General features: G+C 44.9%; 1 protein-coding gene across 13 annotated transcripts in view; it reads left to right on the top strand.

Annotated features, from left to right (window-relative positions):
• ATXN1 (ataxin 1) overlaps positions 1-26,005 on the top strand; it is a 391,544-nt gene that overhangs the window by 173,282 nt on the left and 192,257 nt on the right. The window lies entirely within an intron of this gene.

Below are 26,005 nucleotides of genomic sequence, written 5' to 3'. Positions count from 1 at the left end.
TGTAGGGGTGCGTGGGGGGAGTCTTACCAAAGCGCCACGCATAGGAAGCTTCACTGAATGCATCTGTTTTGCAAAAGTTGAGTCAGTCTCCTCGATGGTCACTTGTGAGGGTTTTTCTTTAATTATTAATTTTTTTCCGAAATATATTAAAAATATATTAAAATTAATTTTAAAAATTAAAAATCTATTAAAAATAACCCCCAACCTCTCGAAAATTAAATCCCATATTTTGTTTATTTCATATTTCAGTGTCCTTGCCATACTTGTTTTCTTTCTTTTAACTAAGAGAATTAACTAATTCTCCCCAATAGGTGTCTGAGGAAAAATAACTTTTTTAGTTCTGTTCCGTCATTGAATTCACTCCTAGAGGCAAGCTCCATTACTGTTTTCTTTTCTTATTGTTCCCTTACCCTGAAATACCTTTCAGGATATATATATTTTTTAAGATTTTATTTATTTATTTATAGGACAGAGAGAGAGACACAGCGAGAGAGGGAACACAAGCAGGGGAAGTGGGAGAGGGAGAAGCAGGCTTCCCGCCGAGCAGGTAGCCCGATGTGGGGCTCGATCCCAGGACCCTGGGATCATGACCTGGGCCGAAGGCAGACGCCTAACGACTGAGCCACCCAGGCGCCCCACCTTTCAGGATATTTTATAACTATATAAGCAAAAATATGTTTGTTTTTTTAAAAAAATAATGTTTACACCATACAAACTGTTCCGCTCTTCACATTTTTTTTTTTTTACCTAAGGTGTATCCTGGAATATTTTTTGTCAGAACAGAGAGAGCAGCCTTACTCTTTTTAGTATCTAAATAGTATTCAGTTGAATGAGATTGCTACATTGTATTCTATCCCACATTGATGGACTTTCGGTTGTTTCCAATTATTTGCTACTATGAACAATACTTGGGTGAATTACCTTCTATAAATAGCATTTTATATGTCAGCAAGGATCTCTGGAGGAGAAATTACTCAAGTGGAATTGTTGGATCAAAAGGAATGTGCAGTTTTAATTTTGGTAAACCTTGCCAAATTGCCCTCCAATTTGGCATCTGTACTAATGTATGCTCCCACTAGCACTGCGTGAGTATGCCTTTTCTCCACAGACAGTGTTATTAAACTTCATGGTCTCTGCCAATCGAAGAGGTGAAAAAAATACTATCTTTTGGTAGCTTTCATGTGAATTCGCTCATTACAGCAATGATTGAATATGTTTTCACATGTTTAAGAGCCATTCCTGTTTGCTTTTCTAAGAAATATATGTTGACGTTCATTGCCCGTGTTTTCCTGGGTTTTTGGTCTTTCCAGCTAATTGATTTTTAGGAGCACCTAGTAGCTCAAGAAAATTAGTCCTTTTGCCTTGTACTTTTTAATTTTCCCGTTTATTTTTTGACCTATTTTTTTCATGCAGGGTTTGTTTTTAAAATTATGTAGTCCTATCATATTTTTTCTCTGGCTTTTCACTTTTTGATAGACACAGGCCTTCTCCAGTCAAACATTATCTAAAAAATGGTCTCATAGTTGTGCTTAGTATTTTTTAAATCATAGCTTTATTGAGATAGAATCCATATACCATAAAATCCACTCTTTTAATGTGTAGTATTTCGTGGTTTTAGTGCATTTACAGAGTTGGGCAACCATCACCACAATCTAATTTCAGAACATTTTCATCACCCCCAAAAGAAACCCCATATCCATTAGCCGACACTCCCCATCCCCCCCCCCAGCCCCCAGTAACCACTAATCTGCTTTCTTTATGGATTTGCCTATTCTGGACACTTCATATAAGTGGAATCATATAATATGTAGCTTCTGTGACTGGCTGTTCCTACTTAGCATCGTGTTTTCAAGGTTCTTTCTGTATTTTTATGTTTTCAGTTTTTACATTTAAATCTTCCGTCACTCTGGAATTTTAGTGTAGGACGGTAACTAGGGATCTAATTCAAGTTTTTCCAGGTGGCTATCCAAGTATTGAAAGTTCCTTCTCCCATTATCATGCACTGAATTCAGTATGTATTTGAGTTTATGTATTTCCTATTGATCTTACTTGCTATTCATGTGCCAGTGCACACTGATGTAATTTCTGGGGCTTTATTAATATTCCTGTTACCGCTATGCTAGTCTTTCCTTATTGCTTTTAGCATCATTTCTGTGGATATTCTTTCCTGTTTATTTTTCCTATGAACTTAAGAGTTAACTTCCTCATGGCATTGTTTGACATTGTATCAAGTTTAAAGATTCATTTGGGGAGAATTACTGTCTTTCTTGATAGTGATTTCCTGTTTAAGGACAAGGTAGAGCTTTCCAGATGTTCCTGTCTTCTCTGTTCCTCAGTAGTGTTTAAAAATTTTTTTTCCATCGATCTTGCGTATTTCTCATCCAGTTTATCATCCAAGTATTTTATATTTTAGTTGTTTAAAATGGGGTATCTTTTTTACTGGCTGTCATTTAGGAACGCTATTGATTTTTGCATATGACTTTTGTTAATTACCTTATGGAATTCTCTAATTGTCTACGGGAGCTGTTTAACTGATTTCGCTCAGATCTGCAGCCACAGCAAATGCAAATAATGATTTTACTGCCTCTTTTCCAATTTTATATCCTTTCTTCCTTTCTCCTTTGTAATTAAATTGGCTAATTCCGCCAGAACAGCGTTAAATCACAGCGATGATGGTGGACAGCCTGGTGGTGTTTCTGACATTAATGGAATGCTTCTTGTGTCTTCCCCATTAGCAGTGATGCTGCCTTTGGGGTTGGGCATGGTTAATGTCCATTTGGGGTTTGCAGGGCTTTATTATGAGCAGAGAGCAGTGTGGAAAGTGCTGGGTCTCACTGAATTGTTTGCAGAGGTGAAGCCTACTCTGCCAATTCTCTTGCAGTGATGTAATGGTAGGCTGATTTTCCTCACCGGCACTGAGGAGTTTGAGTGGGAAGTCCATGCTGGAAAGGAAGAAGGTAGCAATTATACCCTAATCTCCTGCTATTTTTCTTTTGCCAATCAAGTGAAAAGACCAAGGAGCCATAGGAATCTATAGCATCATATTTACCGATCCATGAGGATTAGGTAAGGACTTTTGCTAAAGGAGAAATGGAAGAGAGGAGGGAGAAAGGGATAGGAAGGAAGAACAGGTAAAAATGTTATTTTCTTCACTGTCCCTTTCCCCCACCAAATCAAGCCATGTGAGAAACCGAAGGACTTCTAGGGTCATTCCCCCCCCCCCAGAATATTATTAGCAAAAGAATGGCACAAAACACGAATTGTCAGCAAATGTGATGGAGAGTTTCAGAAAAGGCTTAGCAGAAGTAGTGAAATCTACTATTTGTGAGCAGAACTGACTAATAAAGAGTTCCAAATATTGAGAAATCACTGAAGGGAAAAGGCATTCCTGTTGAAACATGTTTACATGTTGCTTCTTTTTGATGTTGCCATTAAGAGAGTGTTTTGATCTCTTGCAAAGAAACCAGAGAGGTATTTTATGTGCTAACCCTGAACCTGACATTACTCTAGTAATAAATACTAGGACGGGCTGTCCCTTGCATTAGCAGAGCTAGAAAACAAACAGAAGACAGTGACAATTGAGGCTTTGATGCTTGTTGGAAACATTTAATATACAGAGCTGATAGGTTGTTGTTAAAAACAAAAGTTTAGGCTGACTCCACAAATTAGAGAAACTGATGGGTGATTTTGGGGGACTCACTAGGCAATCATCCGTATGATGTGCAAGAAAGAGATAGTCCTGGGGAGTGAACAGACTGCATGGAGGACATGCACACCCCTGGCTGGTCAGAGCCCCAGATGTGACTTTCACACTTCAGGAGTCACTGGCTCTGGGCACGTGTCTCGTGTGTCTTCTCACCTTCTTACTGAGTGGTGTGCTAAGAAGAAAAGAACAAGGGCTTGGAGCAAGAGCATCTGGCTCTGCCATTTGCTGGTTGTGTGACCTTGACCAAGTTCCTAAAGCTTTCTGAGCTTACTTGCTCATTTGAAGTCATGCCTACAATTCAGGAGTTGTGTGGATTTATTAGAGATGTTGTACCCATCTAGCACAGCGCAGGGCCTTGCAGAGAACAATCACTCAGTAAATGTTTATAGATGGGCCAGAGGAGGCAATGAGGAGAGGGAAAGAAGGAAGAATTCCATGTGGCAGGCGCCATGATACACAGAGGGTGCTGGGGAAACTCATACAGAGAATCACATCAGGACGGGGATAGAGAAGTATTTATTGGAAAGATTTCTCTGAGAGATGAGTTATGAAGACTAAGTAGGCAACATGTTCTAGGGAGTGCATGTTCTAGGACAGCATTTTCAAAGGCATGGGCTTGAGGGAGTCAAGGAGCCTTAAACCCAGGGAAACGTGAGTAAAAGATTGTGGCCGAGGCGGTGAGAAGTTGCGAGCTGGGAGAAGGGGGCAGTTGGCCGACCTGGGGTTGAAGAAGGTCTTGTTTGTCATGCCTGGAATATGGTTACAATGGGGGTGACTGGAAGCGTGAGGGCACAATTGCATTCACATTTTGGAAACCTGGCAGCAGAGTTTATGGGGCGAGTTTAGAAACTGGCGGGAGGGACTGGGGTCTGAACCATGGTGATGATTTCTTCCATATTCCCCACAAATGCCGGCGCGGTGCCGAGCACATAGTAGGTTTTCAGGAAAAACTTCTGGATGGACTTGAACAAAAGCTGTTGTTTTGTCCGGCATCATCTTTTCCATGATTCACTTGCTTTACCGTTTATAGATTAGTCTCATGTGGATTTGATCATTTCCCCCCAAATTATCTTTCGCCCTCAGCTGAATTATCTTAAGCCCTGTGTCGTGGCATAAACATACCCTAATCTACTCACAGTGTACTGTGCAAATGTCCGTGTCGTAAAAGAGATCTTATTTAAAGGGCACTAGCCTCAAACTGCATGAAAAATTGCCACTCGCAGTGTTGCCCTCTCCCACCAAAAAGTGGTTTATGTGCAGAGGGATAATTGTTCCCAGCCCTAAATGCTGTGGGCTTTGCTCACTCTTTCTTTCAAAGCTTTTCCTTTTTTTAAGATTCTTTCAAGCCTCCTGGCTGTCTCAAAGGAGAGAGCTTATAAAAGCTGTTAGTTCCTGATTGACTTCAAGCAGAGCAAGTTCACTGTCTCATTCAGGGGAGATGATCCTCTCCTAGTTAGGATGGCCACAGGCACTAACTGTGGCCATAGGCCATTGAGGGCCACGGTCCGTGCCAGATACAGTGAGAGATGGTTGTACTTACCATGGACTGGATGAATAAATAGAACATTGGATTGTATATTCAATCAGTCAACTCATATTTTTTGAGATTCACTGTTGTGCCAAGTAGGGTCCTAAGGACTGAAGATGCCCAAGCAAATGGTCCCTACTCAGTGACACTATACATTATCATTATTGTAGTACAGTAGCTGAACAAGGAACTAGTCGATTGCAATACCTTGGATGGACTGGCATGAGAGCGATATACGGAATGTAGTGGAAGCATCGAGGAAGGGGCACCCGACTGTCCCTTGGGAGGCCATGGGAGACCACCATGAAGATCCAGGGAATTTCCTAAACAGGAAGAGGAGTGAGATATATCTTAGAGAGTTTTGGGGTGATAGTTTTTATCTCTAAAAAAATTGGAGCATTGTGGATTTTGCTATGGATTTATTATGGACTTTTAGTAAGTCCATCAAAATCGCCTTTGAGCCGTGCAGTATCTGGAATGTATGCTTGGCTACCATGGTGGGACTCAATAGGGCCAGTGGTCTTCTCAGACCCCAACTATAGGGTTTTGTTTTGTTTTGTTTTGTTTTTACTGTGTGTCTTGACCGTGTCAGTTGTCCAAGAAGCACAAATCCTTGAGGCCCATGGCCCAAAAGAGCAGAACCTGGATCATATCTCGGAAGAGATCTCCCTGGTCATGGTGTATGTGCAGTTGTCACAGGTGGTGTTCCTGAAGTTGGAGCCATTCCGCTCTATGTGGTTTTAACAATTTAGTATTATATCATCTGGAACACACGGAGCGGCCACACTCTTTGACAGAGAAGCCTGGGTCAGATTGCTCTCAGGGAGAATTCGGTGTGTGATCAAGATGCTGTGTTGAGCATGAGTGGATGTCAGGCAGATGTGGAAATTTCGAGTGTATTTGAACGGCACCAGTGTGGACCCGCAGGAGGAGACATCAAGGGGACACCGCCCCATGAGACGTCGTCCTGATCAGATCCTGGATAGTGGACCGCAATGGTCTCTGTCACAGCCAAGATAAACGTTGAACGTGGGCCGAAGGAGGTAGGCTTCTGGAGAGTATGAGTGTCTTTCTAAATTCAGTGTGTGGAGTGGCGGCCCACCTACACTCAGAATTTTTGTGTTTGGAAGCTATGTCCGGAAAAGGGAAGCGGAATTCCTCTACATTATAAATGCTGCTTTATTCAAAACACACTATATGAATTAATATACTGCTTCTTCTCTCTGGGAAAGCAAAGGTTTTCACGGTGTTTCTTTTGAAGCAGCAGAGTGAAAGTTTAACAGGAAAAGACATTTAGTCCTATCGAAGGGTCTCGTGGAGGTTCTTCACCCCTCTTGGGTCGGCGGGGGCGGGACTCTCTACCACATAGCGTCCTAAGAATTCAAGGGCCACTTGCTCTTTAGAAATAGATTGAGTTGGCTTGAGTCGTTTTGGGTCCAGGGGCAAGGGGTGCTTCAGATATTTAGCAATTCAAGATTTTTACTCTGTGCTTTAATTGTTGTTTCTAGAGCTAGCCTCTGCAGGTGCAAAGGGAGCAGCTCTGATGGGCAAGAAAGCCATTCTGGCTTGTCCCTGAGAGCTTGTGTCCTTGGATGGTGCCTAAACACGCCGCCCCAGGCCTCCCACCGTGTATGCGCACGTTCGCGCCCCTCTCCGGGCTCCTATCAATTAAGAGCCCGGGCACAAGTTAGCAAGGATTGATTAACACGGATATTCTTTTTTTTTTTTTCCAATTTAAAGACATTGCTCTTTTTGCTCTGCCTCTTGAACAGGATTTCTCTGTTCCTCGTTTATGTTCCGTCTCCTCCAGGGAAATGTCAGGTTTTCAGACTCGCCACTTTTGGTGGAATCACAGAACATTAGATCTGGAAAAGACTGTGGAGATCTAACATACTCAGTTGGAAGTGCCAGCAGGATGACCACATAGAGATGCCCAGTGGGCATTCTGAAAAACATACCTGGATCTTGGAAAGAGAGGTCAGGGCCGGACTTGTGGGTTTGAGAGTCTCTCCCTTAGAAGCAATAGGCAGCATGCCTCTGATGAGGTCATTCCCCTGCTCACACCCATTGGAAGCACCTTCACGTTTCACAGAATCATCTCAGTCACTCAGAAAGACCTTTGAGAACCCTCCATAAAACGGCCTCCGCGTTTCCTTCCCGCCTCATCTCCCACTGCTGCCTCCCCATGTGCGCACCTCCAACCACGGTGGTCTGGTGACCGCACTGGGACATGCATGTCCGTCACCTGTCTTTTCTAAAGCTGTTAGTTCACACTCCACTTCCTTCTGGAAGCCTGCTCTCATGAATTCGGGTTGTGAAAGACCAAAGGGAATCTTATGGTCTGTCGTGATCAAGAAAGCATATTCTCCTTCCCCAGTCACAGATCTCATGTGACTTGCTGAGAAGAGCCTTCTACGCATGTTAAGGGACATCTGAGTTAACGTAGACTGGCCTCTCTCGAGGTGCGGGCGGGCATCCACTCTGATGCCCATGACACATGCATGTGCTGCTTCTTCCTGCAGTAAAATATATGAAAAGATATTCAGGTTTTTTTTGTATCCCTCGATTTACATTATTTTCTTTCCATTCTCCGTGTCTCCAAGGATGCTGATGTTGAATTACCCCCTTTGGAAAGTCACACCTGTTTTTGAATTAGTATGCAGAAATTCTTATTCCCCTCCACTGTCCACTCATTGGTTTGTTTAGGCAAATTACATAACCTCTGCCTTCGTTTATCATCCATAAAATGGGCCTAAGAGTAACTCACCTGGTTTTGAGAAGGATAAATAAAACCTCAAATTGAAACATTTTGAAAAATGTCTCAAAATGTGGAATTATAAGCAGAAGGCTTTATTGTTGCTACCATACCGCTTACAGTCAAGAAAAAACTTTGAATCCTTCTTGATAATTTCACATTGACTGTGTCATATTACGTATTGTGTAAGAATATAGAACTTGGTGTCAGAAGAGGTGAGTCTATATTCGGGCTCTGTGATTTACTAGCTGTGTGTCCATGACTGAATTACCTGACCCTTTAGAGCTTCAGTTTACTCCTCTATAAACTGGGAATCCTGATGTGGTCGCTGCCTATTAGAATTGTTGAATAATTATATTGTGCAACCATCTCATCCTTGGAAGACCCCTTTTAAAACTGCAGAAGAGCATATTTATTTTTTTATTTTTTTTAAGATTTTATTTATTTGACACAAAGAGAGAGCAAGCATATGCACAGGCAGGGGGAGAGGGAGAGGGAGAAGCAGACTCGCCACTGAGCAGGGAGCCCGATGTGGGACTTGATTCCAGGACCCCGAGATCATGACCTGAGCCAAAGGCAGATGCTTAACCTACTGAGCCACCCAGGCGCCCCAGAAGAGCATATTTAACAGTGACCATCGTGGTCCAGTCATTCTGCTGGCTGTAGAAATAGGTCAAAAATATATTTTGATTCCCTTTTTTAAGATATCTCTTGGCTCGTCCCAAATGCAAAAGGGACAAAGGAGAGCCGAACATGTAGCAGAGGATGTAAAATTGGCAGATGCTGTGAATGACTTCTGTCCAACCCTGAGGTTGAAAGGGACCAAGTTGACGTGTGGACTGCACAGTAACCACATGGCCAAAGCTGAGAACAGGTGCAGGAGGGAAGGCAGTGTAAACGGGCCCTGCTAACACGATAAAGCCAAGTGATGGTTTGCTAGGGTCTATCCATAGGCATGGTGTGCCTATTCCTGAGTGTTTCTCTGAGCAGCTGTGGACAAGCTAAAACACGGATGGCATCCTCTGTGGGACAAGAGGGACCTCATGAGAACTGGCTCGGCTTCCCTCCCATGCCTCTCTTAAGTTAGGTGGGGATAAGGCAGTGTTATGCATTAAATTGTGTCCCCCCAAAAGATGTGGAAGTCCTAGCTCCCGGTATCTATGTATGTGCCCTTATTTGGAAATAGGGTCTTTGCAGATGATCCAATTGAGAGGAGGTCATTAGAATGGGCCCTAGGCCAACAGGACTGGTGTCCTTATAAAAAGAGGGAGTTTTGGACATCAAGACAGAGATGCTTGGAGAATGCCACGTGAAGACAGGAGTTACGCTGTGACAGGCCAGTGAATACCAACGATGGCCTGCCACCCACCAGAAGCTAGGAGAGAGGCCTGGAACAGATCCTTCTCTCGTGGCCTTGGAAGGAACCAACCCTGCCGACATCCTGACCTCGGACTTCCAGCCTCCAGAGCTGTGAGAAATAAACATCTGTTGTTTAAGCCCCCCGGCATGTGGTACTTTGGTTACGGCCGTCCCAGAAAATCAACACGGGCGGGTGGGCGGGTATGCCATTTTCCCCAGACCCAACTTCTCCTCTGTGACCTTGGGCCCATCGTTTGGGTTTTATGGGAGGTTACACATGGAAGGCATGTGTTGCCAGCATCTAGTAAAAAATGACAAGATTTTCTGTGGTTTGGCTTTTGAAAACAAGTGCATTTAAAGCCTCAGCTCCAGGTTTGGGGTTGACTTTGAATGGGGTTTCTTAAACGTTGTAACGACCTTCCCTCCCATAACCTCCCCTGCGCGGGAGCCTGATGTGTTTTTCTGAGAAGGAAAAAGGGTGCAATTGAGTAGCATATTTCAGTCCATTAACACAAAACTCTGCATTCAGTTTTTATTTTTCCAGGCTTGGACACTTCCTTGAGAATATTTGGTTTTCTATTGTAAGTCCCCTTCAGTTAGGGGTTTGGCAAGTCCATGACAAAGGGAGGGAATGTTTCTTTTTTTCTTTTCACTTTCCTTGGGCTTGCCTGTTCTTTCTCTGAAAGATGCTCAAATTCCCCCAGGGAGAGGGCCTGCCTCTTTCCTCTTTGGGAAATGTTGATTTATATTATATGAAACATTTGTTTTTCATAGAAACTTTCATTTCAACATGTTGAAATAGTTGGTTCTAATTTATATGTGAAAAATAAATAAACGTGTCATGGAAAAGGCTCTCGGGGTACAGTTACGTAATGATTATGTGTGTGCCCTCCCCCACTGTCTTCACATCGGAGACCTCACCTCACGAGAGTTTCCGGAGCTTGATGGCTTCTCACAGCTCATCCTCAAATCCACGAAAACACATTAAAAATAACTGTTGCAAGTTGGAAATGACTTTTATAAGTATGTCATAAGTAATTGTATCTCATAGCTCTACTTAATAGCTGGGGCAATTAAGGCTCAGTAAAGTGGCAAATTAAAATGAAAATTAGATTAAAATGGAGGATTTCGTGATTTCTAACCCAGCACGTTGCTTGTTTTCTAACCTCATGTTACTGCGGTCCGGGGGTGTGGGCGGGTTGGTTTGCAAGGGTGAGAGAGACAGGGGTGCTTGGAGGAGAGAGAACAGTTGGCCCCCCAGGTGGGAAGACCCGGTTCCGGCCCCAGGGCATTTGACTTGTCAGGACCTTGAGAAAACGAGGGAGCTTCACAGTCCTGTACTTCACACTGAAATATTTAGGGAGTGAATGGTATTTCTGGGATTTGCTGGAAGGCAGAGATCGGCCACGAGTTGGGATCATTATTGGTGCTGGGTAATGTGTATCTGGTGCCCTCTTGCAAGTCCTTTGGACACGTTTGAAATTTTCCATGAAGCAGTTAAGAGAAAATTTTATGCTTCTAAAATGTATACCTTTGATTCTTTTCCATCTACTCTTTTACTAGATGCTGTTGTTTAGCTCACTTATTTCTCCCAAACAACAGACTCCTTCCTGTGAAAGCAAGCAAGCCCTTTCCGTTGGTGTGATCCTAACATATGTCCTATTAGACTTTCTGACGCCTTCCCTATTTTTCAAAAAATTTTTTAACAGATAATAACGGTGGCTGTGCTTTCATAATAAATTCAAAAGCTGCTCTCTTTTCCTCACCAGTTTGAATTGTAAAAAAAAAAAAAAAACAACAGTACAAAAGATTAGAGTACTTTAAAATAAATTTCGGCTAATTATACATACAACTGCATTCACGAAATGTGAATATTTTCAGGGCTTTCTTTGCTACCGAGTGCCACCTGCTCATGATTTAAATGGGCACAAATTTAGTTCCATTAAACAAAATACAGCAACTCTTCTCCTATAGCACCAACTTCGTTAGGTCCTATTTTGGAAGTGGGAAACCAATTCTAGTGTTCCTTTGTTAGCTCCGGGCCCCTGTCGACCATGCCGCAGGGTTAATGACTTAAACATTTTGCAACCTTGCTTTACGAATTCCGGCAGGCAAATAGTTTGTGATCAAGCAGTTTGTGTTTTGTAAGGATCCTTATGAACGAGGTGGCATTTGGACAGTGTTTGAGCAGTTACCAGGCCTCTGAATTGAGGAAGAGAATATATGCCTTGGCTTTTGCAGCTCATTAAGGAGACTTTTTACGATCTATTGCCAAAAAAAAGGGGGGGGGTGGAGAAGAAAAAGAATAGAAATCCTCCCTCAAAATGTTATGCTCTTGGCCCAGAATTTGGTCACCCCAGAAGCTGCGGGGCTCCACCTTGCTATTTTAAAGTTGTCAAGTCATTTAAGGAGGAATCCATTCATCTCCTTTTCATCTGGACCATTCATGATCTCTGTACATCCAGAGAGGGTGTTTCTTGGGGGTTCGCATTAGCTGAGGCAGCTTTCCCATCCAAAAAGGGATTATCAAACTCTTTTCCGAGAAGGGCTTTCTAGGAGGGCCTCATCTGCTATGTTTGGAAAGTAAAAAAAAAAAAAAAAATCCCTCAAGCTGAAGTGCACGTTTGCCATGCTCGCAGAAACATGATTTTCTTCCAGAGACTTCTTTGTCTCCAGATATCTGGACCTGATGTCCTTGATGTGGTTTTGGCCACAGCCATCTATCAAGAAAGGAAGAAGGAGCTGCTTCTCTGTCCTGCAAGTCCTAATTTTTCCTAACCTTCCCTTCTCCCCCACCCTCCACACCCTTGCCCTACATTCCTTTCCATTCTGCCCTTTCAAACACTCCTCCCTCCCTTAGAAAAGCTAAAAATAATGGTAATGCTTTCCAGTGATCTCCCCTCATTAGGATCTCAGATGCAGGCTGCAGGCAGAAAGGAAGCCCTTCATCGGCATGCCGATGCAGAACTGCATGCTTACAAATCTTGGCTCACCCCAAGATTTTGTGATGAAAGTCTCATCTTAGCTTTTCACTCTCACTTGAGTCCCCTTCTTTGAACAGGACTTAGCGTCCTCCCATGCTCAGAAAGAGACCTGCCGTCTTCTAGGCACCCTGGCCCTGATGGCCCCCACCCTAGGGGTAGGCTCGAAGATTCAGAGAAGCCAGGACATACCTGTGTCCTCTTGCCGGGCTTAGGGGGAGCCTCAGGCCATGTGGCTACACTCCAGATTGTAAACCGTCAACTGTTATTTATTAAAGATCACAGACCCATTCTTGTGTTCCCAGGAGGGTGCTGACCTGCAGACCGGGGCCCAGAGGAAGTGGGGAAGCCTGGAGGTGGGGTCCTCCACGCACAGTCCCCCGTGGTGTGGGATCATGCGCCATAACTTGGCTGGCCTGCCTGGACAGCTGGCTCTGGTTACTGTGGGAACAATGCAAGGAACCCTTGTCACATTCCTCTGGGGTCAAAGGCACAACCTTTCTAACACTCTTAGTCCCTGCTGGCAAAAGGGAAAGACAAGGAGCATGGAAGCAGAGGCTTAGAGAATGCGGATGACTGTAGAAATCCATGAATTCCCTTGCTTCCCCTTGATTTAAAACCCGGGGCCCAGAGAAGTCCTGTGACTTGCTCAGGCCCCTCAGCGAGTCGGTAGCAGACCCAGGAGACTGGACTCTTCTAACTCCTGGTCCAAAATACCCTCATGTGTCTCTGAGCGTCTTGAATATTTCAGGCCCATCGTAAAAAGGAATTATGGGTAAAGACGTCGTATTTCATAATGTTTTCAAGTGCTGTCATTGAGTTGGGGTTCAGGGGTGTGTCAGCCTCTGTTACCTTTGGCTCAGGTCCTTTCAGCAGCCCCAGGACAGGACAAGTCTAGCCAGCTGACAGCATCTTCAGTAACCCTGTGGGAAGGCCTTGGCATTAAGCCCCAAACCCAGAAGTTAGGGTTCATTTTTAAGGGCCCGTCTTTAACTTGAGCATGAAGCTGAAAGCGCTCAGGTAGGGATGCTTGAAACCATCTAAATTCCTCTGAGCCCTGACCATGCAGAGACTCTTCCTTTAGAAAGGAGCTGAAGTCCTAGAGGTTAGGACACATGACAACAGAATTACTGGATAAAATCTGTCGCACATGCCCTGGTTCAAGGCACAGTTAGGAGTTCAATTGATAGGGAAGGGGTCGTTCTTTTTCTTTCAGCATGCCTTCCTGGAAGGAGTCTTCTGCGAACCTTCCTTTAGCATATGCACAAGCCGATAAAGGGATTTCATTTAAGATTTTTACTATTTTAAAAAACACATACTGGTGGGGCAGGGGGTCATGTCCTGTCCCCCAAAGAAAAGAATTAGAGACAGTACTTCTGAATGGACACTTCTAGATGGTGAGACCACTTTTCCTTCCACAGGAAAAGGCACCATACATTTCTTCTCATCAGGAAAAGCAGTGCTGATGGGACACGCTGCTTCGCCCACAGAATGAGCTGGTGGCCACGGTGGGAAGTGACCAGCAGAAACCACCGTGGCCCCGTGTGCTTTGCCTGTTACTCGTTTTCTGGACTCTGTGTGCCGCCATTCCCAGAGATCATTTATGGACATCCATAGTTTAATGCCTCACTTCCTGTAAAAAAAAAAAAATTGTTCTTTATCTCCAAGCAAACTTTTCCAGGTTCAGACACATGTTTGTCTTCTTTAAAAGGCTGTAGTCTTTTGTTTGTAGCAAGTTCTATTTGGCTGCCGTGAAGGCGCTTGGGCTCACCTCCAACAGGACTTCCTAGGCGCTCCCGTGGCATTTGGGAGGGTTGAGGGCTACCATAGTCTCCCTCCACCGAGAGCCCCCCACCATGAGATACCAAAGACTGAGCTGTGTGTTCTGAGCCCTGGGATGATCCAGGGAAGGGTGCAGCCCGGGGGAGGGAGAGCAGAAGAAAACGCTGTGCATCTCTTACCGTGATCATCTCTCTTTCCCTTACCGAAGCACAGTGCTCTCTGCTATTTGAAGAGAGCAATTTAGATTTATATTAAGGGATGAATAAATATGATGCAATGATGAAATCTCATCTGGAGTGAATGCAAATCGGGTATGCTAATGATCGAGCGGCTGTTCTCACATTCCAGCAGAAGCCGGGAGCCCATTGGAGGCCTGGGTGCTTCTCCTGTCTCTTTCCCATTCACCCATTACATGGTCCAGAGCCATGTGGGCAGCAGAGAAAGGGTTATCTTTCTCTAATATCTTTCAATGTTGTCCTTTGCATCAGAGGGCCTTAAAACACAGGGGCGCCTGGGTGGCTCAGTCGGTTAAGCATCTGCTTTCAGCTCAGGTCATGATCCCAGGGTCCTGGGATCGAGCCCCGCATCGGGCTCCCTGCTCTGCGGGAAGCCTGCTTCTCCCTCTGCCTCTCCCCCTGCTTGTGTTCCTGCTCTTGCTGTCTCTCTCTCTGTCAAATAAATAAATAAAACCTTAAAAAAAAAAAACAACACTTGAGACAAACCTTCGGGTGATATGGGGGGTAGGATGTTTTTCCTAGAGGGCCTTCAGAGAGAATTTTGCACAGATGCATATATAGATCCAGGACCTGAGCGTCTTGCCATCTTGCATCATTTGACATTGCAAGAGAGTCCTTTTGTCCCTTTTCAGTTCGCATCCTCCTTTTGCTCCTTACAGTTCTGGGTGCTCAGGAGCAGGCAGGCAGACATCCCTAGTAGTTGGAACTGTGCCACTGTGAACCGAGAGCAAAGTCACTGTATGTTGGTGGGACACAGCTTCTCTGTTGAACAGGGAGGCTGGACTGCAGCCGCAGAGGTCCCCGCCCGGCTCTGAGGATCCGTGATGCCCGGGGCCTCCTGCCTGCTGAGAGTCAGGGCGACAGGATGCAGGTTTGCCTGCAGTCCTGTTCTTGCCAAATTTGCTCCCTCTCCCTGCCCACCTTGGCCACCACTGTGGAATCGAGTCTGCCATTTTGAAGAATCCCAGATCTGATCCAAGGTGCCCCCGTCTTCGGGAGACTCTGGCAAGGCCCCTGAGCACACGTTGCCCTCTCCTGCTCTGGTTGGTGATGAAAAAGTAGGTCACAAGAGGTTGCCCCTTTTCCAGTTATCAGTAGGGGAAACCCCCAGGGCTGAAAAAGGAACAGATGCAGAACAGCTCCAAAGAAGGAAACAAAAAGAAATGCATGAGCATGGAGGCCAAGAATGGGTGTCTCTGAGCCCCACCCCTGCTGAGAGGGAGAAGAACCGGACCCGAACGCTGATGGTTAGTGGGAAGAGGGAATGCTATCCTGCACCTCCTGCCCGTGGAGCAGGAGACCCATGGGACTTGGAAATGCTTGGTTGTCCTCTGCTGGAGTTCCAGGGGGCTGCTCCCGGCTGGGGTCCCGGCGGCCCTGCGTGGTGCCACAGTGGTTCTCTACGCGAGGGCTGCAGGTAGGCGTGGGGTGGTGGTGGGCTGGACCCAGCCTGTCTCCACCACAGCTGTTCCTCCTTCCACTCTGTTATATTTTGAGTGTATATAAAAAGATTTTGTTTTCCCAAAAACGTCGCACGGCTTTGGAAAATTTAAAAGCCCCTGGTAAGTTGGGGAAGAGCTTGTATTTAAAGCAATATGACCCTAGACAAGTCTATGGCTTTCCCTGAACTTCGTTTTTCTTGTCCGAAGCCAAGGTTCATTGCCTGTCCCCGGAGTCTCTTGCTCCAGAGAGATTTAAGGATTAATTTCAAGTCAATTACTCATGCCTTCATTCCACAAACATATATGGAGCACCTCTCCTGTGCAAGGCTCTGGTGGGAGAGAAATTCGTAAGTAAATATGTGGGACCGTTATGCCAAGGAAAGGGTAGAGCGTGTGCAAAAAACCCCAAAGAAAACTTCTTACTGTGGTTCCTGGTATTGCCGTGAACCAAAGTTCAAGGCAGTGACTCTGCAGCCTAACTGCTTGGGTTTGAATCCCAACTCGGCCGCTTACCGGGGTGACGTCAGGCACCTTACTTCCCTTCCTCGAACCTCAGTATTACCATCTGTGCAACAGGGATAATCATAATAATAGAACCTAGTGCATCAGGTTGTTGGGAGGGCTAAATGAGTTAATATTTGTCAATTAAAAAAGCACAATGACTAGTACATAATAAGCACTCTCCAGTGTCTTTCATTGTTACTGTTATTGATCATTCCACCAATGCATTGTGACATGGGTGCTGTAGGGCAGGTTCTTTTTTTTTTTTTCTTTAAGATTTTGTTTATTTGTCAGAGAGAGAGAGAGAGCAGAAGCAGGGGGAGCGGCAGCCAGAGGAGAAGTAGACTCCCTTCTGAGCAAGGAGCCCGACGCGGGGCTCGATCCCAGGACCCCGGGATCATGACCTGAGCCAAAGGCAGACACTTAACCCACTGAGCCACCCAGGCGTCCCAAGTAGGGCAGGTTCTTGCTGGAGGGGCCAGGCGTGCTGTGCCTTGGTCCTCAGCATCGGGGCCCCCAGCAATTACGCTTCCATTTTTGTCTTCCCTCCTGCCCCGTGCATCCTCAGAAAACGCATCCTGTGTTCAAGAGGTGGGAGAAGTGTTTTGTTTCTATTGTGTGGGTTCTCTCTTCTCTCTCGTCTCCTCCCTGCTTTCGAGGTTGGAAGGCTGCTTCTCTCAGACCAAACAAAGGATCTGTCTGTGTTCCGCGTGTCATCTGCCTTTAAGGATGCAGTGTGTGTCTGATGTAAGCGGGGTGCTCCCTGGAGAAGGCTATGTTGGTGATGTGTACGGGCCTCTGTATCGATCGGTGACGTAACGGTTCTATAGCGGGTGAATGAGGTAATTCTCACCGTGTTACTCAAGCCCGTGACCTTGAGGCCCATCGGATGACTAAGCCACATAGGTGGATCCCTTGTTACAGAATGTCCTTGTTTAAAGGTAAATCGGTGTGAGGGTGACTAATAGTTTTAAAGAACTGACTGCAAGTGAATTGCATGCCCCTTACTGAGAGGCAGTCTGTATTAATAAACCCCGAGGCCACCAGGCCTGGTGACACGATTAGGGGGGGCTGATTTTCAAGAGTTCCTTTTTCTGTGCTCCCCTCTTATCTTTTTTCATTGGATTCCGATTCTCTGTTAAGTTGGCCCTGACAGTGTGGACTGTCAGTGTGAAGTTCAGAGCAAAAGACTCAGGCCTCTGAGCTAGTTGGCTGGTTTGCTTTTTCTTTCCCTTTTTTAAAATTCAACAGGAAGGTGGGACAGAGCGGAAAAGGAAAAGATTTTTAATACTGCAAGAAAAGAGAGGAAGTAAAAGCATACTGATAAAATCTGCATGTGAAAAACCCTTATTAAAAAAAGGAGAAGTGGATGGCACAGTGAACTCTACATTTAATCTGGATAAACAACGTTAGTCTTGCAAATAAGAGTTTCTGCCTGCTCACATCGCTGCTCTGGGTGACCAGGCCTTATGACATTGGAATATGTGCAGGTCTTCAATGAGCAGATTTTGGGTGGGTGGGCAGGTGAAGGGCAGTTTGGCGGTCGGGTGGGTGGGGTTCGTTACTTGGGAATCACTGGTAACAATGAACTGTTTTGGCGTTTGTCTATAATAGCAAATGCTAGTATATATACAGTACTTTCTTCGTGCCAGGACCCTTGTGACTGCTTTTTTACGCCTTTAATCTTTACCACAATTTTTCTACAAATGGTGTGTCTTGAAGAATGAGGTTAAGAAATGCGTCCAAGGTCTTCAGACCCTCAGTGTTGGCTCCCGAGTTGGTGCCCTGACCACTTATAACTTTTCACTGCCATGGGGAATCAGGGTCTTGGAGCTGCAGAGAAAGAGGGAATTCCTGTCCCCAGTGGGCACATGTCTTGTGCAGATCAAAGGAATTTAATTATTCCGAAGGGTTTTCGCCAAATGTACTAATGCGGCAAGTTGCTGAGCTGCTCACCATGACCAGGTCGGGAGACTATGGTACAGATTCTGCACGTTACTGCTGAGAAGACGCTCTCTCCCAGGCAGAGTCTATTTTTGGCCTGGCCCGCGCCTATATTCTGATTAGAGCGCATTTCCAATCCATAGGTCCTCTCGTGCTGGAGCCCTCGTCAGAGGATAAGCAGAGAGATGGCTCTGGCCCGTGGTGGCTTCACCTGGCAGGAGAGAGACACTTGTCCCCTATGACAGTTCGGGAGGCTGTTGATCTTGCAGAGTAGAATCTCGGGACAGTCCCCTAGACAGCTTTGATATTTGCCAGCGCCAGTGAATTTGTCAAGCATCTAAACTCAGGACAGATGATCCAGGATGAGATTTTTAATTCTTACAAAACATAGCAACAATCTGATAATTGGAATCGGAAGAGGCACATTTTTTTTTTTCTAAATCATTTAATTAACTCCTATTTCAAGAAAAACTTCATGTTAAGCAAACAAAAGAAAAGGTCCTGTAGGAGCTGAGGCCAAGTAAGAATTGCAGGTGGAGTGGGTCAGTCGGCCAGTGCACGGAAATTATAAAAGAAATAAATGTATTCTACCTGTGCCCTTTCACTGAGCTGTTTATTGACTAGAGGAATAATGATGTATTTTTGATCTGTGATAAGTACAAGCGTTGAAATCCATCCAGGCCGCAGAAGTGATTGGAAGGTCCGTGTGGAATATAAAGTTCCGCAGAGCCTGGAGCTCATGTAATATACGGCTTTTTGCTAATTAATAAATGTGGGCCTCAAGTCTGTTACTTAACAGCCGAAGCCCAGCACACTGGCTGGCAAAAATGCTGTCTTTCACTGCGGGACGGTGGGAGGAAGTTTTTAGGTGAAAGACATTAAAAGGAGAAATCAGGAAACGAATTTTTAAAACGTGTGATGCCAAAAAATAATCAGATACATACATATTGGGGTCGAATAAACAGTTGCTGAGAAACCATTTTATGATGACCATACACAGTCATTCACGAGAGACTTTTTAAATATACATACTTTTTAAGCATAATTTTAAACATACAGAGAAGTTGGGTGAGTTGTAGAGTTAATACCCATACACTCGCCCGATTTAACTTCCTTTGTGCCTCAGTGTTCCCATCCATAAAATGGGAATAATAACAGAACCTATCTCATCGGTTTGTTGGGAAGACCAAGTGCGTTAGTATTTGTAGTCCTTGGCACCTACTATGCACTCTACAATGTTTATTATTGTTACGGTTATTGTTGACTTCAACAGCCCATTGTGAAATCGGCGCCTGAGGGCAAGTTCTCCATGGAGGGGCCAAGTGTGCTGTTTTTGGTCCTTGGCATTGAAGTGCGTTGTAATTCAGATTCAGGGTATGCCACTTACTTGCTGTGTCCCCCTGAGTGACTCAGCCAGCCTCCCTGTCCTTCAGCTTCCTCACTGGGACAGGGAATCATAGGAGTGCTACTTGGCTATCTTGGGTTGTTGAGAGGATTAATGAAGTTCAAACGTCTAAGAGTCTTGGAACAATTCAATGTGAGTGCCAACTTGAATTCCTCCAGTTACGGACTCTCTTGTCTTGGGCAAAAGAGTTAGATCTCTATTGCGTTCATCTGTAAAGTGCGAGTGAAGCTACTTTACAGCATCGTGAGGATTAAGCAAAAGAACATATGTAAGTCACTTACTGGAGTGCTTGGCAGAATTTATTATTAGTAGTAGGAGGAGTATTAACTGAAGTCCCTACTTCATTGACATTTCCTTAGTTTTCACCTGACATCCCTTTTCTGTGCCAGGATCCCTCCAGGAAACCACATCCCATTAGCCGTCGTGTCTCCTTCGGCTCCTCTCAACGTGACAGTTTCTCTGACTCGTGTTTTGATGACCTTGACAGTTCTGAGGAGTGCTGATCAGTCCACAAGACCTTGACAGTTCTGAGGAGTGCTGATCAGTCCTTTTGTGGAATGTCCCTCATTTGGGGTTTTTCCTCTGTTTTTGTTATGATTAGAAAAGCTCCAGTAGAGGGACATTCTACCAAATGACTGATGAGTATTTCTCGAAGTTGGTCAATTGCCATCTCTCTCTCAGAGCGTTCGTATCAAGGGCTCATACTGTCGATGTGACTTCCCATGGCTATCTGGCCCTTGATCGCCCTACTGAGGTGGTGTGGCTCAGGTTTTCGACACTTTAAAGGTACTCTTTTCACACACGCCCCCTTCTTGGGAAAGAACCCTGTCTAAGGAGAGGGGAGCTAGGTTCCTACACAGGCTGAGTATCTACACAGATTATTCAGAATTCTTGTACACAGGAGATTGGTCTGTTCTTCCCCCACTTGCGTATTTATTCAGTCATTTCTTTATATCTCTGTGAACTCGTGGGTATTTATTGTATACTTTAGGTTATAAGCTAGTACATTGCTATTTACTTTGTTGTGCAAGTCGTTCCAATTTGGGCCATTGGCAGCTTTTTCAAGAATATTAGGGATACTATCTCCTGTTTCCCTCTGATCTACTCCCATCATGGTGGTATTGTCTCAGAGCATTTCCTTCATGCTCGTCTTCACTCTTCCCTGCCCCAGTCTTGGAGTCAGCCATTTCTCTAGTGAGTCCTGACTCCTTTCCTCGAGGAATGGTGTTAGGGACCAACTTCCGGACACAGGGGCTCGCAGGAATTTGATGCTCAACAAATTATTACTTCCCTCCCCCCTTTCGTGGGAGCTGGGCGTGCACAGATGGTGAGCTAACCCACTGGAGCTGCCTGCAGACAAGTCAGCCCCACCGGTCAAGCCAGAGGGTTTCCTTCAGTTCAGGCGGGGTCACGCTCTGCCCTGTGCTTAGCTAGCACTGTGAGAACTTCCCCTGCCCTCACGGAACCTAGCCTTCTAGAATCCCATGGGAGGACAGTCGACTCGAAGTGCTGGAGAAGTTCACACTGGAGAAGAGCTAGTACTATGTCAGAACAGTTGGAGAAGGCTTCTTACATGACATTGGACTTGAGTGTGGTTTATTCCAGATGAGGAGACTGAAAAAAAAAAAAAGGGATGTGGGGAGCAGGTATCTTCTGGTGGATAGGAAGAGGCCTGATTCCTGACCACCTTTGGCCTTGGGGGCTTATTTTAGATATGAAATGGGGTTTATTGATCTCGGTGGGATGATGAGGGAGATGGGTTTCAGCCAATGGTATGTTGAGGCAGCTTCACCGGCTCTCGCAAGCCAACTGTTCAATCGTGAGGAATTTCGAGCGCAGGTTGGCATCGTGTTGCTAGCTTGAAATCGGCCGTGGTGGGAATGTTTAGACTATGGACATCTGCAAACACTACAAATCAGGGCTCCCCTCTTCCCTCCAGCTAGTTCTTGAACATTTTCCTGCACGCTGCTGGCTTTAGCTGTCTCAAAATCTGGTATAAATCCTGACCCTGAATTTCTTTTTTTTTTCCTCTAGTAGTTTTTTTTTTTTTCATATACACGTTTTTGTTCAATACTTTGAATTCTCTGACAAAAACTGTCAAAAATGGTTAGAAGAGATATGTGTGCACTCCAAGGAAAACTACATTTTCCTATATATTGGTTAAAACTCTGAGAACCAGAAAACGTTGCGGTTAACTGGGATATATGGACACTGTGATGACCATTCTGTATAACTGAATTGGAAACGGCACACAGCCTTCTGTCTTATCTGTACCATGTGGGAAGATCTGTCATCACCTAAGGGTAATCACCAATGCCATATATCAGCAGCATGGCCATAGGACTTTTCTCCTCTCTTAGGGTTGGGCTGGCTTGGAGGTACCTTCCTATTTCTTATCAAAAATATGGGAAGAAGTGGTATCATTTCCCTTCAGCTGAGAAACCATGACTCCGCATCATTCTGCTTGTAGTAGGTAATGCAGCCCTCTATTAGAGTGACTTTTGCAAGGATGATATTCGAGTAATCCATGGAATAATGCTAAATAAAGACAGTTTTCGTGAAGTCACCTCTTACGCGTGCTATATGGTATTAAGTGTTATGCAGAATTAGATTCAGAGGCTCTTACATTTCACGCTGGTCAGGTAACAGTGGTCACATGTGTGTGACCAAGGAGAGCAAGGTTAGGGGAGAGAGAGACTTACTCTTACCTGGAGATGGTGAGTTTTTCACTGTGATCCTAAAAGAAGATAGAGTTGCTGTGCCTTAATTTACAGGGATTTCTTTTACCTTGCTTTGCGCCTTCCGTTAGGTAGGTAAACTTCCCTAACTTTTATTCCTGCCTATAGTTGACTTTCCTCCCAATGCACTGTCAGATGGAATCTCTGGGGACAGAGCATTCAGCGAGAATATGGCAGGCATCCTGGCCATATCGCGAATCTGTGCAGAGTTCACTCTGAGTCATATTCTCTTTTAATCCAAATGATTCCTAGATGGGAAGGCTCTCAGATTTTCACTGATTTCCTAGAACCCTCAATTTCCTTAGCTGCCTCCCATAAATCAGCCATCTCAAGCAAGAGTGACTTGGATGTCTTTGGGATATCCTGGTCCAAATAGATCACTTGAAAAGCTCCCACGGAGGGCCAAGTGTTCGCAAAGCTGGTTTTTTTCTTTTCTTTTCTTTTTTTTTTTTTTTTTTATTGTGGGAAAATATATGTAACATAGAATTTACTGTTATTTTTAAAGATTTTATTTATTTTGAGAGAGAGAGCGTGCTCGAGAGAGAGCATAGGTAGGGGTGGGGGGGAGGGGCCGAGGGAGAAGCAGACTCGAGCCTGATGCTGGACTCAATCCCAGGACCCCAGGATCATGACCTGAGCCGAAGACAGATGCTCCACTGACTGAGCCACCCAGGCGCCCCTAGGATTTATTGTTTTTAAGTATACAGTTCACTGACATTAAGTACATTCACATGGTTGTGCAACCATCACCACCATCCATCTCCAGAATGCTTTCCATCTTCCCAAACTGAAACTCTATACTCATTAGGCAGGAACTCCCCATACACCCTTCCCCTCCAGCCCCTGGCGGCACTGTTGTACTTTCTACCTCTGTGGATTTTACTCTCTGAGCCCCTCAGGTAGGTGGAATCACGCAGTATTTGTCTTTTAATGACTGGCTCACTTCACTTAGCAAATGTCCTCAAGGCTTGTGCATATTGTAGCCTGTATCAGAATGTCAGCCCTATTTAAGGCTGAACAATAGTCTGTCGTAGGTATCTACCACATTTTGTTTACTCACACTCGAGCTGCTTCTTCTACCTTTGGGGTTTTGTGCATGGTGCTGCTGTGAACCTGGGTGAACAAAAATATATGTTGAACTCCCTGCTTTGACTTCTTTTGGGTATATGCCCAGAAGTGGAATTGCTGGACCATATGGTGATTCTATGTTTAATTTTTCAAAGGATCACCACCCTGTTTTTCCACAGCAGCCGCGCCATTGTGCATCCCCACCAGCAGGGCACGAGGGAGGCAATTTGCTGGTGAACGTGTGTCATTTCCTGTTTTCATTGCTTTGTGTTCGTTGTTGTTTGTAAATAGCCATCCTCGTGGGTATGAACGATCTCATTGTGGCTTTGATGTGCATTCCCCTAATGATTGGGGATGTTGAGCTGCTTTCCAAGGGCTTGTTGGCCATTCATATATCTTCTTCGAAAGAATGTCAGTTCAAGTCCTTTGCCCATTTTTTAATCAGGTTGTTTGTTTTTTGTGGTTGTGCAGGTGTCCTCTTGATTACCTGGGTAGTGCATGACTTTGAGAAGCTATGGAACATTTATCTGGTGTTCTGTGGGGCAGCCCATTCTGTTGGCACCTAGGTAATGCAGAGATGAGCACACCGAGACTTGCCCGTCTGTAAAGCTCCATCTCGTATTGAAAGATCTGCCCTTGCTGCTAAGTCACTCGCTGTTCTTGGACACTGCATGTTATGACCATCTAACTTTGTCCTAAGTATTAACCTTAAAAATAAAACTTTCAGTTACTTGTCAGCAAAATGGGTTTATTTGGGAATAGCAAAGAATAGCTATTTGGGACATGAAAGCTACAGCAAAACCGTAGGCAAGTCCAACAAACAAAGAAGAGGAACGTTATTTTATGGAGAAAGAGGAAGTTGGAAGGGGTTGTGTGGAATGAAAACCTGTTGGAGAAGAAGAGCAAGGGTTCAGGGTGCTGACCATTTCTCACTGGCTGAGTTGAGGGGGTGGTCGAACTATAGGAGATGTGATGTGCGTCTTTCCCTGTTGGGACCTGTAATTGAGGATTCTTTCCTTCTGATGATTCTTGTCTTGGGGTCTGTCATGGACAATTTTCCTATGATTGATGTTGAGTGGTACAGCTCCTCTTCACCAGCCTCCCCTTCTAGTCTCCCAAGTCCACTCTAATGAGGTTTCCTTTATTAATTTTCACATAAACAAAGATATAATCTCTTTGGGGAAAAAGGAGGAAGCAGAGATTATGTCTTCTCATTTCCCTGCATAATGATATTCTGGGCCAGGGCTTGACAGACTCTGGCCTGTGGGCCAAATCCCACCCCCACCTGTTTTTGTAAATAAAGTTTTATTGGAACACCACCATGCCCCTTGGGCTAGGATTGTCAGTGGCAAGAGCTGAGTGGTGGTGATGGAGATCATCAGGCCCACAGAGCCTAAAACATTCGCTATCTAACCCTTTCCTGAGAAAGTTTGCCGGCCCTTGGCTTGTTGTAGACATTTAAAAGACACCCTTTTTAAAAAATCTTATATATAACAATGTTAACCGGCACTCTATGGTGAGCACTCTGAAAACTATAAAGCTCACATAGATATGAGCATGAGAGCTTTTAAGCACTTACCGAACTCCCAAATTTGCGTCCAAAATTGTGTCCTTTCGGCCTTTGTTATTGGACAGGGGCAGTAACTTTGCATGCAGCAGTCCCCTGAGCTGCTCCCAGACGTGGCTGAGACGTGGCTGGCGGCCCTTTTAAAGTCATGGTCCCTAACTCTGGCCTTTCCCCTGTGCTCTTCCCTGTTGCTACTGAACTTGGGTAAAGTAGCTGTGAACTTGAACGGCAGTGAGAGGAGTTGTATGGCAGGGGCATGGCCCGACAGTGTACAGCCTGAAAATCTTGCTGCCTTTCACCCTAAAAGTAGCATCCTGCTTCTCCCACTCCTCCCTCCAAGTCAGAGGTACAGCTTTGCCAATGCAGTGATTGCCAGGTTTGGAATTCTGAGACACTGTTGGTTTTGCTGATTTTGTTTCGTCTTCTGTTTCGCGCTTTGGCTGTTCATACAATAAACGTGCGCTGACTGCTTGAAGAACTGTTGAGGTGTACGGACACTGCCTTTAAAAAGTCTACATGCCGTGTTTTGGCAATTGACTGTATTATATATATTACCTTATTACATTATATATAATACTCTTTGAGTCCATTGGAAATCCTACACGCACACACACATATGCACACACATACACACTCATGCCCACCCACAAACTCAGATACCCAGGAAATCATCAAGCAAGTACCTGAAGATAGTCATTTTGTGTAACCCAAATAGGATCCCGGTAATGGATGGGCCTGCTCACATTTTGCTGCAGCTAACACATTTATCTAAAGGCAAAATAGAATCCTTGTCCCATATCCCAGAATCTTTCTGCCCCAACTGAGATGTGTCAGTGAAGTGATAGGCATCGGTCATAATAGTGCTGCTACATTGAAAACTTTGTGGTCCTTTCCCTTTACTTCTTAAGAAGGAAAGTTGACCTCTTCCCCCACACCCCCATAATCTAATCATCAGTATTTCTCTTCCAGATCTGGTACTCTAACCTCCAGTGA

This window comes from Phoca vitulina, unplaced genomic scaffold, assembly GCF_004348235.1.
Source record: "Phoca vitulina isolate PV1807 unplaced genomic scaffold, GSC_HSeal_1.0 scaffold31, whole genome shotgun sequence".
In the NCBI taxonomy this organism is placed as follows: domain Eukaryota; kingdom Metazoa; phylum Chordata; class Mammalia; order Carnivora; family Phocidae; genus Phoca; species Phoca vitulina.
The sequence above is the reverse complement of the archived record's forward strand: the minus strand, read 5'-3'. Positions and strand labels throughout refer to the sequence as shown.